Consider the following 15,412-nt stretch of genomic DNA (forward strand, 5'->3'; position numbering starts at 1 on the left):
CTACTCCCGACTTCTATGGGAGAAGCATCTCAATCCCTGTCATTGGAGCAAACAACTTTGAGCTTAAGGCTCAATTAGTTTCTCTGATGCAACAGAATTGCAAGTTTCATGGCCTTCCAATGGAAGATCCTCATCAGTTCTTAGCTGAATTCCTATAAATCTGTGACACTGTCAAGACCAATGATGTTGATCCTGAGGTTTACAAGCTTATGCTCTTTCCTTTTGCTGTAAGAGACAGAGCTAGAACATGGTTGGATTCACAACCTAAAGAAAGCCTGAACTCTTGGGAAGAGCTAGTCAATGCCTTATTGGCAAAGTTCTTTCCATCTCAAAAATTGAGTAAGCTTAGAGTGGAAGTCCAAACCTTCAGACAGAAGGAAGGTGAATCCCTCTATGAAGCTTGGGAAAGATACAAGCAATTAATCAGAAGGTGCCCTTCTGACATGCTTTCAGAATGGAGCATCATAGGTATCTTCTATGATGGTCTGTCTAAACTGTCCAAGATGTCATTGGACAGCTCTGCTGGAGGATCTCTTCATCTGAAGAAGATGCCTGCAGAAGCTCAGGAACTCATTGAGATTGTTGAAAATAACCAATTCATGTACACCTCTGAAAGGAATCCTGTGAATAATGGGACAAATCAGAAGAAAGGAGTTCTTGAGATTGATACTCTGAATGCCATACTAGCTCAGAACAAAATATTGACTCAACAAGTCAATATGATTTCTCAAAGTCTGTCTGGAATGCAAGCAGCAACAGGCAGTACCAAAAAAGCTTCATCTAAAGAAGAAGCTTATGATCTTGAGAACCCAGCAATGGAAGAGGTGAATTACATGGGAGAACCCTATGGAAACACCTATAATCCTTCATGGAGGAATCATCCAAACCTCTCATGGAAGGACCAACAGAGGCCTCAACAAGGTTTCAACAACAATAATGGTGGAAGAAATAGGTTTAGCAATAGTAAGCCTTTTCCATCATCTTCTCAGCAACAGACAGAGAATTCTAAGCAAAGCCATTCTGACTTAGCAACCATAGTCTCTGATCTAATTAAAACCACTCAAAGTTTTATGACTAAAATAAGGTCCTCCATTAGAAATTTGGAGGCATAAGTGGGTCAGCTGAGCAAGAAAGTTACTCCATAATTTATACACTTTTTGGCATTATTTTTAGTATGTTTTTAGTATATTTTAGTTAGTTTTTATTATATTTTTATTAGTTTTTAAATAAAAATCACATTTCTGGACTTTACTATGAGTTTGTGTGTTTTTCTGTGATTTCAGGTATTTTCTGGCTAAAATTGAGGGACCTAAGCAAAAATCTGATTAAGAGGCTGAAAAAGGACTGCAGATGCTGTTGGATTCTGACCTCCCTGCACTCGAAGTGGATTTTCTGGAGCTACAGAAAACCAATTGGCGCGCTCTCAATTGCATTGGAAAGTAGACATCCTGAGACTTCCAGCAATATATAATAGTTTATACTTTTCCCAAGATTTGATGGCCCAAACAGGCGTTCCAAGTCAGCTTAAGAATTCTGGCGTCAAAATGCCAGAACTGGCACAAAAGCTGGAGTTAAACGCCCAAACTGGCACAAAACCTGGTGTTTACCTCCAAGAAAAGTCTCTACACATGAACACTTCAATGCTCAATCCAAGCACACACCAAGTGGGCCCGAAAGAAGATTTCTGCATTAATTACTTATTTCTGTAACCCTAGGCTACTAGTTTTCTATAAATAGGACGTTTTGCTATTGTATTTTCATCTTTGAATCATGTTTTGATGATTGAACCCTCTTTGGGAGGCTGGCCATTCGGCCATGCCTAGACCATGTTCTTATGTATTTTCAACGGTGGAGTTTCTACACACCATAGATTAAGGTGTGGAGCTCGGCTGTTCTTCATGAATTAATATAATTACTATTGTTCTTCTAATTCACGCCTACTTCTTCTCTAAGATATTCGTTCGTTCTTCAACTTGATGAATGTGATGATCTGTGACACTCATCATCATTCTCACCTACGAACATGTGCCTAACAACCACCTCTGTTCTACTAGCAATGGCTTGAATGCGTATCTCTTGGGTTTCTAATCTAAGATTGGAACCTTAGTGGTATAGGCTAGAATTATTGGCAGTCATTCTTGAGATCCGGAAAGTCTAAACCTTGTCTGTGGTATTCCGAGTAGGATCTGGGAAGGGATGACTGTGACGAGCTTCAAACTCGCGATTGTTGGGCGTGTGAGAGATGCAAAAGGATCAATGGATCCTATTCCAACATGATCAAGAACCGACAAATGATTAGCCGTGCGGGAAGTAGCCATTGACAATGGTGATGCCCAACATAAAGCTTGCCATGGAAGGGAGTATGAATGATTGGATGAAGGCAATAGGAAAGCAGAAGTTTAGGAGGAACAAAGCATCTTCATACACTTATCTGAAATTCCTACCAATGAATTACATAAGTATCTCTATCTTTATTTTATGTTTTATTCATCTTTTAATTATCAATTCTCCATAACCATTTAAATCTGCCTGACTGAGATTTACAAGATGACCATAGCTTGCTTCAAGCCGACAGTCTCCGTGGGATCGACCCTTACTCACGTAAGGTATTACTTGGATGACCCAGTGTACTTGCTGGTTAGTTGTGCGAAATTGTGACAAAGTGTGATTCACATTTGAGAGCTCCAAGTCTTTGGCGCCGTTGTTGATGATCACAATTTCGTGCACCACTCCGCTTGCTTCCAAGCTAGATTTCACGAGAAAGTTAACAAAAGTGAATGCCCAGTTAACATTTTGAGCGCTGATTGTGAACATGGAGCACGCTTTCTCGATTTAGTTATGTGCCACGCTTTTAAAAGTGTGGCCTAAGTCTCCAAAGTGTGCCTCAACTCCAAAATGTCACCAAAATTCCTCTTTTCTTCTTTTTAGCTTATTTTGTGCTTTTTTTGCTTCTTTTTCTTCTTATTTTCTACATAGTTTATAAAATCAAAAGATCAAAGAAATATACCATTTAAGCACAAAAAGAATGAAATATTTAAGCACTAATAATCAATTTCTTGTATGAAAAAGCATAGAAAAAGATGACATGATGACATGTCATCAGACACAAATAGCTTGGACCTTAAGAGACATGCATGTGGTGCTATTGTACTAGGATCTGCTTGGATGAATAGGTTTTAAGGAGTGTTTCAACACTTGGTAACTTTGGTTAGCTAACCCGGGATTATCAACCAAAATGTCCACTATCAAGAGCAACCGAGTTACAAAGCAATTAGTAATCCAAAGAGGTGCTGGGCACCAATGTTCTTAAGATGAATTATGAGCCAAGTGTCTGTGGTGTGTATGTTTTGATTGAAAAACAAAGATAAAAAACTGCTGCAATTGATGAGCGGATATTTTATACGCTTTTTGGGGTTAATTTCATATAGTTTTTAGTATGTTTTAGTCAGTTTTTAGTTTATTTTCATTAGTTTTTAGGAAAAATTCATATTTCTGGACTTTACTATGAGTTGTATGTTTTTCTGTAATTTCAGGTATTTTTCTGGCTGAAATTGAGGGAGCTGAGCAAAAATCTGATTTAGGCTGAAAAAGGACTGCTGATGCTGTTGAATTCTGACCTCCCTGCACTCAAAGTGAATTTTCTGGAGCTACAGAACTCGAAATGGCGTTCTTCCAATTGCGTTGGAAAGTAGACATCTAGGGCTTTCCAGAAATATATAATAGTCCATACTTTGCTCAAGGATAGATGACGTAAACTGGCGTTCAACGTCAGTTCTCTGCCCAATTCTGGCGTCCAGCGCCAGAAAAGGATTAAAAGTTGGAGTTCAACGCCAGAAATGGATCCAAACCTGGCGTTGAACGCCCAAAATGGCCTTATGCACATGAATTGCTTAAATCTCAGCCCCAGCACACACCAAGTGGGCCCTAGAAGTGGATCTCTGCACCATCTGTCATAGTCTACTCACTTTTTGTAAACCTAGTCTACTAGTTTATTATTTAAACAACTTTTAGAGACTTATTTTGTATCTCATGACATTTTAGATCAAAACTTTGTACTCTTTGACGGCATGAGTCTCTAAACTCCATTGTTGGGGGTGAGGAGCTCTGCTGTGTCTCGATGAATTAATGCAAGTATTTCTGTTTTCTATTCAAACACGCTTGTTCCTACCTAAGATGTTCATTCGCGCTTAACTGTGATGAAGGTGATGATCCGTGACACTCATCACCTTCCTCAACCCATGAACGTGTGCCTGACAACCACCTCCGTTCTATATCCGATTGAATGAGTATCTCTTAGATCTCTTAATTAGAATCTTCGTGGTATAAGCTAGAACTGATGGCGGCATTCATGAGAATCCGGAAAGTCTAAACCTTGTCTGTGGTATTCCGAGTAGGATTCAATGATCGAATGACTGTGACGAGCTTCAAACTCGCGAGTGCTGGGCGCTAGTGACAGACGCAAAAGGATAAAGAATCCTATTCCAGTATGACCGAGAACCGACAGATGATTAGCCGTGCTGTGACAGAGCATGTGAGCACTTCACTGAGAGGATGGGATGTAGCCATTGACGACGGTGAACCCCTACATACAGCTTACCATAGGAGGACGTGCGTGTGTGGATCAGAAGACAGAGGAAAGCAGGGATTCAGAAGACAAAGCATCTCCAAAACTCCAACATATTCTCCATTACTCCATAACAAGTAACCTTTAACCCATGCTCTTTTGTTTGTTAGCAATTCAACTGATTAATATAAGTGACTTCCTGACTAAGATTTACAAGATAACCATAGATTGCTTCAAACCAACAATCTCTGTGGGATTCGACCCTTACTCACGTAAGGTATTACTTGGACGACCCAGTGCACTTGCTGGTTAGTGGTACGAGTTGTGAAAAGTGTGATTCACAATTTGTGCACCAAGTTTTTGGCGCCGTTGCCGGGGATTGTTCGTGTTTGAACAACTGACGGTTTATTTTGTTTCTTAGATTAGGAAAATTTTTCTTTTTGGTTTAGAGTCTCTTATTATTGTTCTTGGTATATATATATATATATATATATATATATATATATATATATATATATATATATATATATATATATATATATATATATATATATACTTCTTCAAAACAAGTGTTACATTCATAACTGATTTGGCTAGAACGTTAATCTGTGTTCTTGGTAATTGGGTTAGAATCTTTTATATTCTTTTCAAAACCTTCTTTTTCATAAATAATAATTTCTCTATTAAATTGTGTGCGAAACTTTAAGTTTGGTGTTTTCTTGTTGATTTCCCTTTGGTTTTCGAAAATTTTGGTTTGGTTTTCTAAAAATTTTAAGTTTGGTGTTCTTTCTTCATGTTCTTGTGTTTTTGTGAGTCTTCAAAGTGTTCTTGAGTTTTCCTTGTGTCTTGATCTTAAAAATTTTAAGTTTGGTGTTCCTTGGTGTTTTCCCTCCAAAATTTTCAAAAAAAAAACAAGGAGCATTAGATCTAAAAATTTTAAATCTTGTGCTATCTTATTGTTTTTCTCTTTCCTCACTAAATTCAAAAATATCTTTTCTCTCTATTTTTAAAACAAATTTTCGAAAATTATTTTTTTTAAAAAAAAAATTCAGATTTTTTTAAAATTTAAAATCTTTTCCAAATCATATCTTTTTCAAAACTTCCTAACCACTTTCTCTCTCCTCATTTTTTTTTTCGAAAATCTTCACCTATTTTTATTTATTTTATTTTAATTTATTTTATTTTCGAAATAATTAAATAAATAAATAAATAAATAAAAATATTTTTTTTACATCATCTCCCTTTCTCCATCATGGATCTAAGTGGAAATGAACAGTCCAGGAGGACTATGGGGTCATATGCTAACCCCTCTACTGCTTCATAAGGGAGTAGCATCTGCATACCCTCTATTGGAGTCAGTAGCTTTGAGTTGAATCCTCAGCTCATTATCATGGTGCAGCAAAATTGCCAGTATTCCGGTCTTCCACAGGAAGAACCTACAGAGTTTCTGGCACAGTTTTTACAAATTGCTGACACAGTACATGATAAAGAAATAAATCAGGATGTCTACAGACTATTACTGTTTCCATTTGCTGTAAAAGATCAAGCTAAGAGGTGGTTGAATAACCAACCTAAGGCCAACATAAGGACATGGAAACAGCTGACAGAAAAATTCCTGAATCAATACTTTCCCCCAAAATGGATGACACAGCTAAGGCTGGACATCCAAGGCTTTAAATAAGGAGATAATGAATCTCTTTATGATGCCTGGGAGAGATACAGAGAGATGCTACGAAAATGCCCCTCTGAAATATTTTCAGAGTGGGTTCAATTAGACATCTTCTATTATGGGATTGCAGAAGGAGCTCAGATGTCTTTAGATTACTCAGCTGGAGGATCTATCCACATGAGAAAGACAATTGAAGAAGCCCAATAGCTCATTGATACAGTTGCCAGGAATCAACATCTGTACCTAAGCAATGACCCTTCCATGAAAGAAGAGGTCAAAACAGCAACTGCTGAACTCAGTCCTGTAAAACAAGCTGTTGAATTCAATCAGTAATTGGACTTTCTAACAAAGAAGTTAGCCGAATTCAAAGATAGACTATAAGAGACAAGGATGGCTAATATACATATGGACGAACAGTTTAAGCAAACAAAGCAGCAGTTGTCAAGGCAAATAGCAGAAGAATGCCAAGCAGTTCAACTAAGAAGTGGGAAAACATTAAATACCCCACCTCAAGGCAGCAAAAAGCTAAGAAATGAGCAAACCACCCAAAATTCACCTGAGGACAGTAAGAGCCCAGGGAAAAGTAATTCTGGAACTAAAACGCCAGAAAATTGGTGGAAGACTGGCGCTGAACGCCCAGACCATGCTCAGGACTGGCGTTCAACGCCAGAAATAAGGCAGGACTGGCATTCAACGCCAGAAATGGGCAAGGATCTGGCGTTGGACGCCCAAAATGGGCAAGATCTGGCGCTGAACGCCCAAAATGGGCACAATTCTGGCGTTCAAACGCCAGGAGCAGACAAGGAGCTGGCATCCAGTTTCACTCCAGCTTCTAACTCTGGCACTCAATTGCCAGTGAGGGATCAGACACACACAAATGCTGATAACAACCCCTCTAAAAAGGCTTCTTCAACCACTTCTGTAGGCAGTAAATCTACAGCAACTAAGGTTGAAGAATATAAAGCCAAGATACCTTATCCTCAAAAACTCCGGAAAGAGGAACAGGATAAGCAATTTGCTCGCTTTGCAGATTATCTCAGGACTCTTGAAATAAAGATTCCATTTGCAGAAGCACTTGAGCAAATACCTTCTTATGCCAAGTTCATGAAAGAGATCTTGAGTCATAAAAAGGATTGGAGAGAAACAGAAAGAGTTCTCCTCACTGAAAAATGCAGTGCAGTCATTCTGAAAAAGCTTTCTTGAAAAGCTTAAAGACCCTGGGAGTTTTCTGATACCATGCATACTAGAAGGTAATTGCACCAAGACAGCTTTATGCGATCTTGGGGCAAGCATCAACCTAATACCTGCATCCACTATCAGAAAGCTTGGCTTAACTGAAGAAGTTAAACCAACCCGGATATGTCTCCAACTTGCTGATGGTTCCACTAAATACCCATCAGGCGTGATTGAAGACATGATTGTCAGAGTTGGGCCATTCGCCTTTCCCACTGACTTTGTTGTGCTAGAAATGGAGGAGCACAAGAGTGCCACTCTCATTCTAGGAAGACCCTTCCTAGCAACCGGACGATCCCTCATTGACGTCCAACAGGGGGAGATAAACCTGAGAGTCAATGATGATGAATTCAAGTTGAACGCTGTCAAAGCCATGCAGCATCCAGACACATCAAAAGACTGCATGAAAGTTGATCTTATTGACTTTTTGGTAGAAGAGATCAACATGGCTGAGAGTCTTGAATCAGAGTTAGAAAACATCTTTAAAGATGTTCAGCCTGATTTAGAGGATTCAGAGGACATGAAAGAGCCTCTGAAATTTCTTCTGGAAGAGGAAAAACCTTCTAAACCCGAGCTCAAGCCATTACCACCATCCTTGAAATATGCGTTTCTGGGAGAAGGTGACACTTTTCCAGTGATCATAAGCTCTGCTTTAAATTCACAGGAAGAGGAGGCACTTATTCAAGTGTTAAGGACACACAAGACAGCTCTTGGGTGGTCCATAGGTGACCTTAAGGCCATAAGCCCAGCTAGATGCATGCACAAAATCTTATTGGAGGATAATGCCAAACCAGTGGTTCAACCACAGAGGCGGCTAAATCTACCCATGAAAGAAGTGGTGCAGAAAGAGGTCACCAAACTACTAGAGGCTGGGATTATTTATCCTATTTCTGATAGCCCATGGGTGAGCCCTGTCCAAGTCGTCCCAAAAAAGGGAGGCATGACAGTGATTCATAATGAAAAAAATAAACTGGTTCCTACAAGAACAGTTACAGGGTGGCATATGTGTATTGACTACAGAAGGCTCAATACAGCCACCAGAAAGGATCATTTTCCTTTACCATTCATAGACCAGATGCTAGAAAGACTAGCAGGTCATGATTATTACTGCTTTTTGGACGGCTACTCAGGCTATAACCAGATTGTAGTAGATCCTCAGGATCAAGAGAAAACAGCATTCACATGTCCATCTGGAGTGTTTGCTTATAGAAGGATGCCATTTGGGCTATGTAATGCGCCTGCAACCTTCCAGAGATGCATGCTCTCTATTTTCTCTGATATGGTGGAAAAATTTCTGGAAGTCTTCATGGATGACTTCTCAGTATATGGAGACTCATTCAACTCCTGTCTTGATCACCTGAAACTTGTTCTGAAAAGATGCCAAGAGACCAACCTAGTTTTAAACTGGGAAAAGTGTCACATCATGGTGACTGAGGGAATTGTTCTTGGGCATAAAATCTCAAACAAGGAAATAGAGGTGGATCAAGCAAAAATAGAGGTAATTGAAAAATTACCACCACCGGCCAATGTTAAGGCAATCAGAAGCTTTCTGGGGCATGCAGGATTCTATAGGAGGTTTATAAAGGATTTTTCAAAAATCGCAAAACCTCTAAGCAATCTGCTAGCTGCTGACACGCCATTTGTGTTTGACACAGAGTGCCTGCAGGCATTTGAAACGCTGAAAGCTAAGCTGGTCACAGCACCAGTCATTTCTGCACCAGACTGGACGTTACCATTTGAGCTAATGTGTGATGCCAGTGATCACGCCATTGGTGCAGTATTGGGACAGAGGCATGACAAGCTTCTGCATGTCATTTATTATGCTAGTCGCGTTTTAAATGATGCCCAGAAAAATTACACAACCACAGAAAAAGAATTACTTGCAGTGGTTTACGCCATTGACAAGTTCAGATCATACTTAGTAGGATCAAAAGTGATTGTGTATACTGATCATGCTACTCTTAAATATCTACTCACAAAGCAGGATTTAAAACCCAGGCTCATCAGATGGGTGTTGCTTCTGCAAGAGTTTGATATAGAAATAAGAGACAGAAAAGGGACAGAGAACCAAGTGGCTGATCATCTGTCCCAGATAGAGCCAGTAGAAGGGACGCCCCTCCCCTCTCTTGAGATCTCTGAGACTTTTCCGGATGAGCATTTATTTGCCATTCAGGAAACACCATGGTTTGCCGATATTGCAAACTATAAAGCTGCAAGGTTCATACCCAAGGAGTACAACAGGATACAAAAGAAGAAATTAATTACTGATGCAAAGTACTACTTGTGGGATGAACCCTATCTCTTTAAGAGATGTGCAGACGGAATAATCCGTAGGTGTGTGCCTAGAGAAGAAGCACAGAGGATCCTATGGCATTGCCATGGATCACAATATGGAGGCCATTTCGGAGGTGAGCGAATAGCCACCAAGGTCCTCCAATGTGGCTTCTATTGGCCCACACTCTATAAAGATTCTCAAGAGTTTGTACGTAACTGTGATAGTTGCCAAAGAGCTGGTAATCTGCCCTATGGTTACGCCATGCCTCAACAAGGAATCTTGGAGATTGAGTTGTTTGACGTATGGGAAATTGACTTCATGGGACCTTTCCCACCATCATTCTCAAACACTTATATTCTGGTGGTAGTTGACTATATATCAAAATGGGTTGAGGCCATTACCACACCCACCAATGATACTAAAAGAGTGCTGAAGTTCCTCCAGAAACATATCTTCAGCAGGTTTGGGGTCCCTAGAGTACTAATCAGTGATGGGGGCACTCACTTCTGCAATAAACAACTTTGATCTGCCATGGTTCAGTATGGAATTCGCCATAAGGTGGCTACTCCATATCATCTACAGACTAATGGGCAAGCTGAAGTCTCTAACAGAGAATTAAAGAGAATCCTAGAATGGACAGTAAGTACTCGTAGAAAGGATTGGGCACGGAGCTTGGATGATGCTCTGTGGGCTTACAGAACAGCATTCAAGACCCCTATAGGGACCTCTCCATACCAACTTGTGTATGGTAAGGCATGTCACCTGCCCGTGGAACTGGAACATAAAGCCTACTGGGCAACCAGATTCCTAAACTTTGATGCCAAATTAGCAGGAGAAAAAAGATTGCTCCAGCTAAATGAGCTAGAGGAATTCAGATCCACAGCTTTCGAAAATGCCAAGCTTTATAAAGAGAAATAAAAAAAATGGCATGACAGAAAGCTGTCATCTAGAATCTTTGAGCCAGGACAGAAGGTTCTGCTGTTCAACTCTAGACTCAGGCTATTCCCCGGGAAATTGAAATTCCGGTAGAGGGGACCATACGTGATCACAAGTGTATCATCATATGGTTATGTGGAGCTTCAAGATATTGATTCTGATAAGAGGTTCATTGTCAATGGACAGAGTTGAGGCAACGTTGAGCAAGAGTGCTCAAGGTTGAAGCTAGATTAAAAGCTCGGCAAGGTCCAGCTAAGGACATTAAAGAAGCGCTTGTTGGAAGGCAACCCAATTTTTATTTATTTTCATGGTTTTTTATGTTTTATTAGGTTCATGATCATGTGGAGTCACAAAATAAATATTAAAAATTGAAAACAGAATCAAAAACAGTAGAAGAAAAATCACACCCTGGAGGAAGCACCTGTCTGGCGTTCAACGCCAGAACAGAGCATGGTTCTGGCGCTGAACGCCCAAAATGGGCAACATCCTGGCGCTGAACGCCCAGAACAAGCATGGTTCTGGCGTTCAACGCCAGGATGTTGCCCATTTTGGGCGTTCAGCGCCAGAACCATGCTCTGTTCTGGCGTTGAACGCCAGACAGGTTCAACGCCAGAAATGGCTAGTAAATGGGCGTTGAACGCCCAAAATGGGCACCAACCTGGCACTGAACGCCCAGAGTTGTGTGCAAGGGCATTTTGCATGCCTAAATTGGTGCAGGGATGTAAATGCCTTGACACCTCAAGATCTGTGGACCTCACAGGATCATTTCAAGATCTGTGGACCCCACAGGATCCCCACCTTCCCTCCTCATAATCCTAGTTTTTTTTTTCCACATTTTCTTCTTCATCTATTCCTTCTTCTTTTGCTCGAGGGCGAGCAACATTCTAAGTTTGGTGTGGTAAAATAATTATGTGAAGGATCTATAGCTCAGTGGTAGAACATGTGGCTGCAAATCAAGAGATCCCTGAGATACCTCAGGGGATGCACTTCCCTCCACATAATTATTGGAAGCAACTGAGGATAGAAATACCAAAAATCACTAGGAATCAAGCCACAAAGGCAAGGAAGAGACATAAAAGAGCTCAAGAACATCATTGGTTCCTCAAGAAGGAAATGCCATCATCACTAAGGTGGACTCGTTCCTTGTTCTTACTTTCTCTGTTTTTCGTTTTCTCTATGTTAAGTGCTTATCTATGTTTGTGTTTTCATTACATGATCATTAGTAGTAATTAGTGTCTATTTTGATTTTATCCCCAATTAAGTTATAGTCTATTTTTCTCATCATCAGCAAACATGAATAAAATAGTAGATCTTTTGAATAAGAGGCAATAAAATTTCGAGTTTTTAATAAGAAAAATCCTAATTAGTAACATGTGGTGGCAATGCTTTCTGTCTTCTGAATGAATGCTTGAACAGTGCATATGTCTTTTGAATTTGTTGTTTAAGACTGCTAAATATGTTGGCTCTTGAAAGAATGATGAACATGAGACATGTTATTGATAATCTGAAAAATCATAAAAATGATTCTTGAAGCAAGAAAAAGCAGCAAAGAACAAAGCTTGCAGAAAAAAAAATATATATATAATAAAATAGGCAAAAAAAAAGTAGAAAGAAAAAGAAAAAGCAAGCAGAAAAAGCCAAAAGCTCTTAAAACCAAGAGGCAAGAGCAAAAAGCCAATAACCCTTAAAACCAAAAGGCAAGGGCAAATAAAAAGGATCCCAAGGCTTTGAGCATCAGTGGATAGGAGGGCCTAAAGGAATAAAATCCTGGTCTAAGCGGCTAAACCAAGCTGTCCCTAACCATGTGCTTGTGGCGTGTAGGTGTCAAGTGAGAACTTGAGACTGAGTGGTTAAAGTCAAGGTCCAAAGCAAAAAGAAGAGTGTGCTTAAGAACCCTGGACACCTCTAATTGGGGGCTTTAGCAAAGCTGAGTCACAATCCAAAGGGTTCACCCAATTATGTGTTTGTGGCATTTATGTATCCGGTGGTAATACTGGAAAACAAAGTGCTTAGGGCCACGGCCAAGACTCATGAAATAGCTGTGTTCAAGAATCATCATACTAAAATAGGAGAATCAATAACACTATCTGAATTCTAAGTTCTTATAGATGCCAATCACTCTGAGCTTCAATGGATAAAGTGAGATGCCAAAACTGTTCGGAAGCAAAAAGCTACTAGTACTGCTCATCTAATTAGAATCTGAGCTTCACTCAAAAACTCTAAGATATTATTGCTTCTCAACCCATTAGTCTTCTATTTTATTTGTCTAGTTGCTTGAGGACAAGCAACAGTTTAAGTTTGGTGTTGTGATGAGCGGATATTTTATACGCTTTTTGGGGTTAATTTCATATAGTTTTTAGTATGTTTTAGTCAGTTTTTTGTTTATTTTCATTAGTTTTTAGGAAAAATTCATATTTCTGGACTTTACTATGAGTTGTGTGTTTTTCTGTAATTTCAGGTATTTTTCTGGCTAAAATTGAGGGAGCTGAGCAAAAATCTGATTCAGGCTGAAAAAGGACTACTGATGCTGTTGAATTCTGACCTCCCTGCACTCAAAGTGGATTTTCTGGAGCTACAGAACTCGAAATGGCGTGCTTCCAATTGCGTTGGAAAGTAGACATCCAGGACTTTCCAGCAATATATAATAGTCCATACTTTGCTCAAGGATAGACGACGTAAACTGGCGTTCAACGCCAGTTCTCTGCCCAATTCTGGCGTCCAGCGCCAGAAAAGGATTAAAAGTTGGAGTTCAACGCCAGAAATGGATCCAAACCTGGCGTTGAACGCCCAAAATGGCCTTATGCACGTGAACTGCTTAAATCTCAGCCCCAGCACACACCAAGTGGGCCCCAGAAGTGGATCTCTGCACCATCTGTCATAGTCTACTCACTTTTTGTAAACCTAGGCTACTAGTTTAGTATTTAAACAACTTTTAGAGACTTATTTTGTATCTCATGACATTTTAGATCAAAACTTTGTACTCTTTGACGGCATGAGTCTCTAAACTCCATTGTTGGGGGTGAGGAACTCTTCTGTGTCTCGATGAATTAATGCAAGTATTTCTGTTTTCTATTCAAACACGCTTGTTCCTACCTAAGATGTTCATTCGCGCTTAACTGTGATGAAGGTGATGATCCGTGACACTCATCACCTTCCTCAACCCATGAACGTGTGCCTGACAACCACCTCCGTTCTATATCCGATTGAATGAGTATCTCTTAGATCTCTTAATTAGAATCTTCGTGGTATAAGCTAGAACTGATGGCGGCATTCATGAGACTCCGGAAAGTCTAAACCTTGTCTGTGGTATTCCGAGTAGGATTCAATGATCGAATGACTGTGACGAGCTTCAAACTCGCGGGTGCTGGGCGTTAGTGACAGACGCAAAAGGATAAAGAATCCTATTCCAGTATGATCGAGAACCGAGAGATGATTAGCCGTGCTGTGACAGAGCATGTGAGCATATTCTTCACTGAGAGGATGGGATGTAGCCATTGACGATGGTGAACCCCTACATACAGCTTGCCATAGGAGGACGTGCGTGCGTGGATCAGAAGACAGAGGAAAGCAGGGATTCAGAAGACAAAGCATCTCTAAAACTCCAACATATTCTCCATTACTCCATAACAAGTAACCTTTAACCCATGCTCTTTTGTTTTTTAGCAATTCAACTGATTAATATAAGTGACTTCCTGACTAAGATTTACAAGATAACCATAGATTGCTTCAAACCAACAATCTCTGTGGGATTCGACCCTTACTCACGTAAGGTATTACTTGGACAACCCAGTGCACTTGCTGGTTAGTGGTACGAGTTGTGAAAAGTGTGATTCACAATTCGTGCACCAGCAATACATAACACTTAGCTGCAAATAAAAGTGTAAGCCTCTCAGCAAAAGAAAAAAAATCGAATATCAAGGATCAATAAATAAAGGTTTCACAGCAGCACCTTGGTTAGCACTTAAAGGATATCTCAAACCTGAAAACTAATAAAAGTAGAGCTTCAATTACAGTCTACATGAAACCTGATGAACAGATGTTTGCTAGTAAAGAATTTCACAAATAAATTCTCGTTGCAAGTATAGTTTCTAAAACAACAAAGAATCCTTTCATACAAAAATTTGGTTGTCACTAAAGCAAACCCAATAAAAATAAAAACCGAAGTATTTAAACCTTGGGTTGTCTCTCAAGGAATTGCAGGGAAGTATGGTTTATTATTGGTTATAGAAAAGTACCTTTTTGGGTTTTTAAAATAAGGAACAAGGAAATAAAATGGCAAGAATGAAATTAATAACTAAGAAAACTCTTGGCAAGGTAGGAGAATTAGACGTCCTATCCTAGTTATCCTTATCAATTGGGATGAGAATTGTTCAATGCTCCCACTTAGTTAACCTCTAACTATGAAGGAAAGTCATGTGGACAAATCAATTTGATTCTTCAAGTCCTAGTCAACTTCCAAGGAAAGACTAGCTTTAGAGGGATCCAAATCAACCAGCAACTCACAATTATCAATCAACAAGGGAGTTTGATAACTCAAGAGTCTCCAATTACTCAACCAAAGCCAAGAACATAAAAATCTAACTTAAAACCCTCCCGAGCATTCTATCAAACACTTGAAAGGCATAACATAAAACATAGAAAACTAGCAAGGAGTATTGAATCCAAATAACCAAATGCAATTATCAATAACTCAAAAATAATAGAAGAGCAATAATTAAGAAATACCTCAAATTGC

The 15,412-nt window shown here is 39.6% G+C and overlaps 1 non-coding gene across 1 annotated transcript; it reads right to left on the bottom strand.

Moving 5' to 3' along the window:
- Positions 1-341: 341 nt before the first annotated feature.
- On the bottom strand, positions 342-449 carry LOC148555580 (small nucleolar RNA R71). Its single transcript, XR_015887445.1, has one exon. It is a non-coding gene; the product is annotated as a small nucleolar RNA R71 (small nucleolar RNA).
- Positions 450-15,412: the final 14,963 nt, after the last annotated feature.

Source organism: Arachis ipaensis, chromosome B6 (genome assembly GCF_059453495.1).
Source record: "Arachis ipaensis isolate K30076 ecotype BB chromosome B6, ASM5945349v1, whole genome shotgun sequence".
NCBI classification, from domain to species: Eukaryota; Viridiplantae; Streptophyta; class Magnoliopsida; order Fabales; family Fabaceae; genus Arachis; species Arachis ipaensis.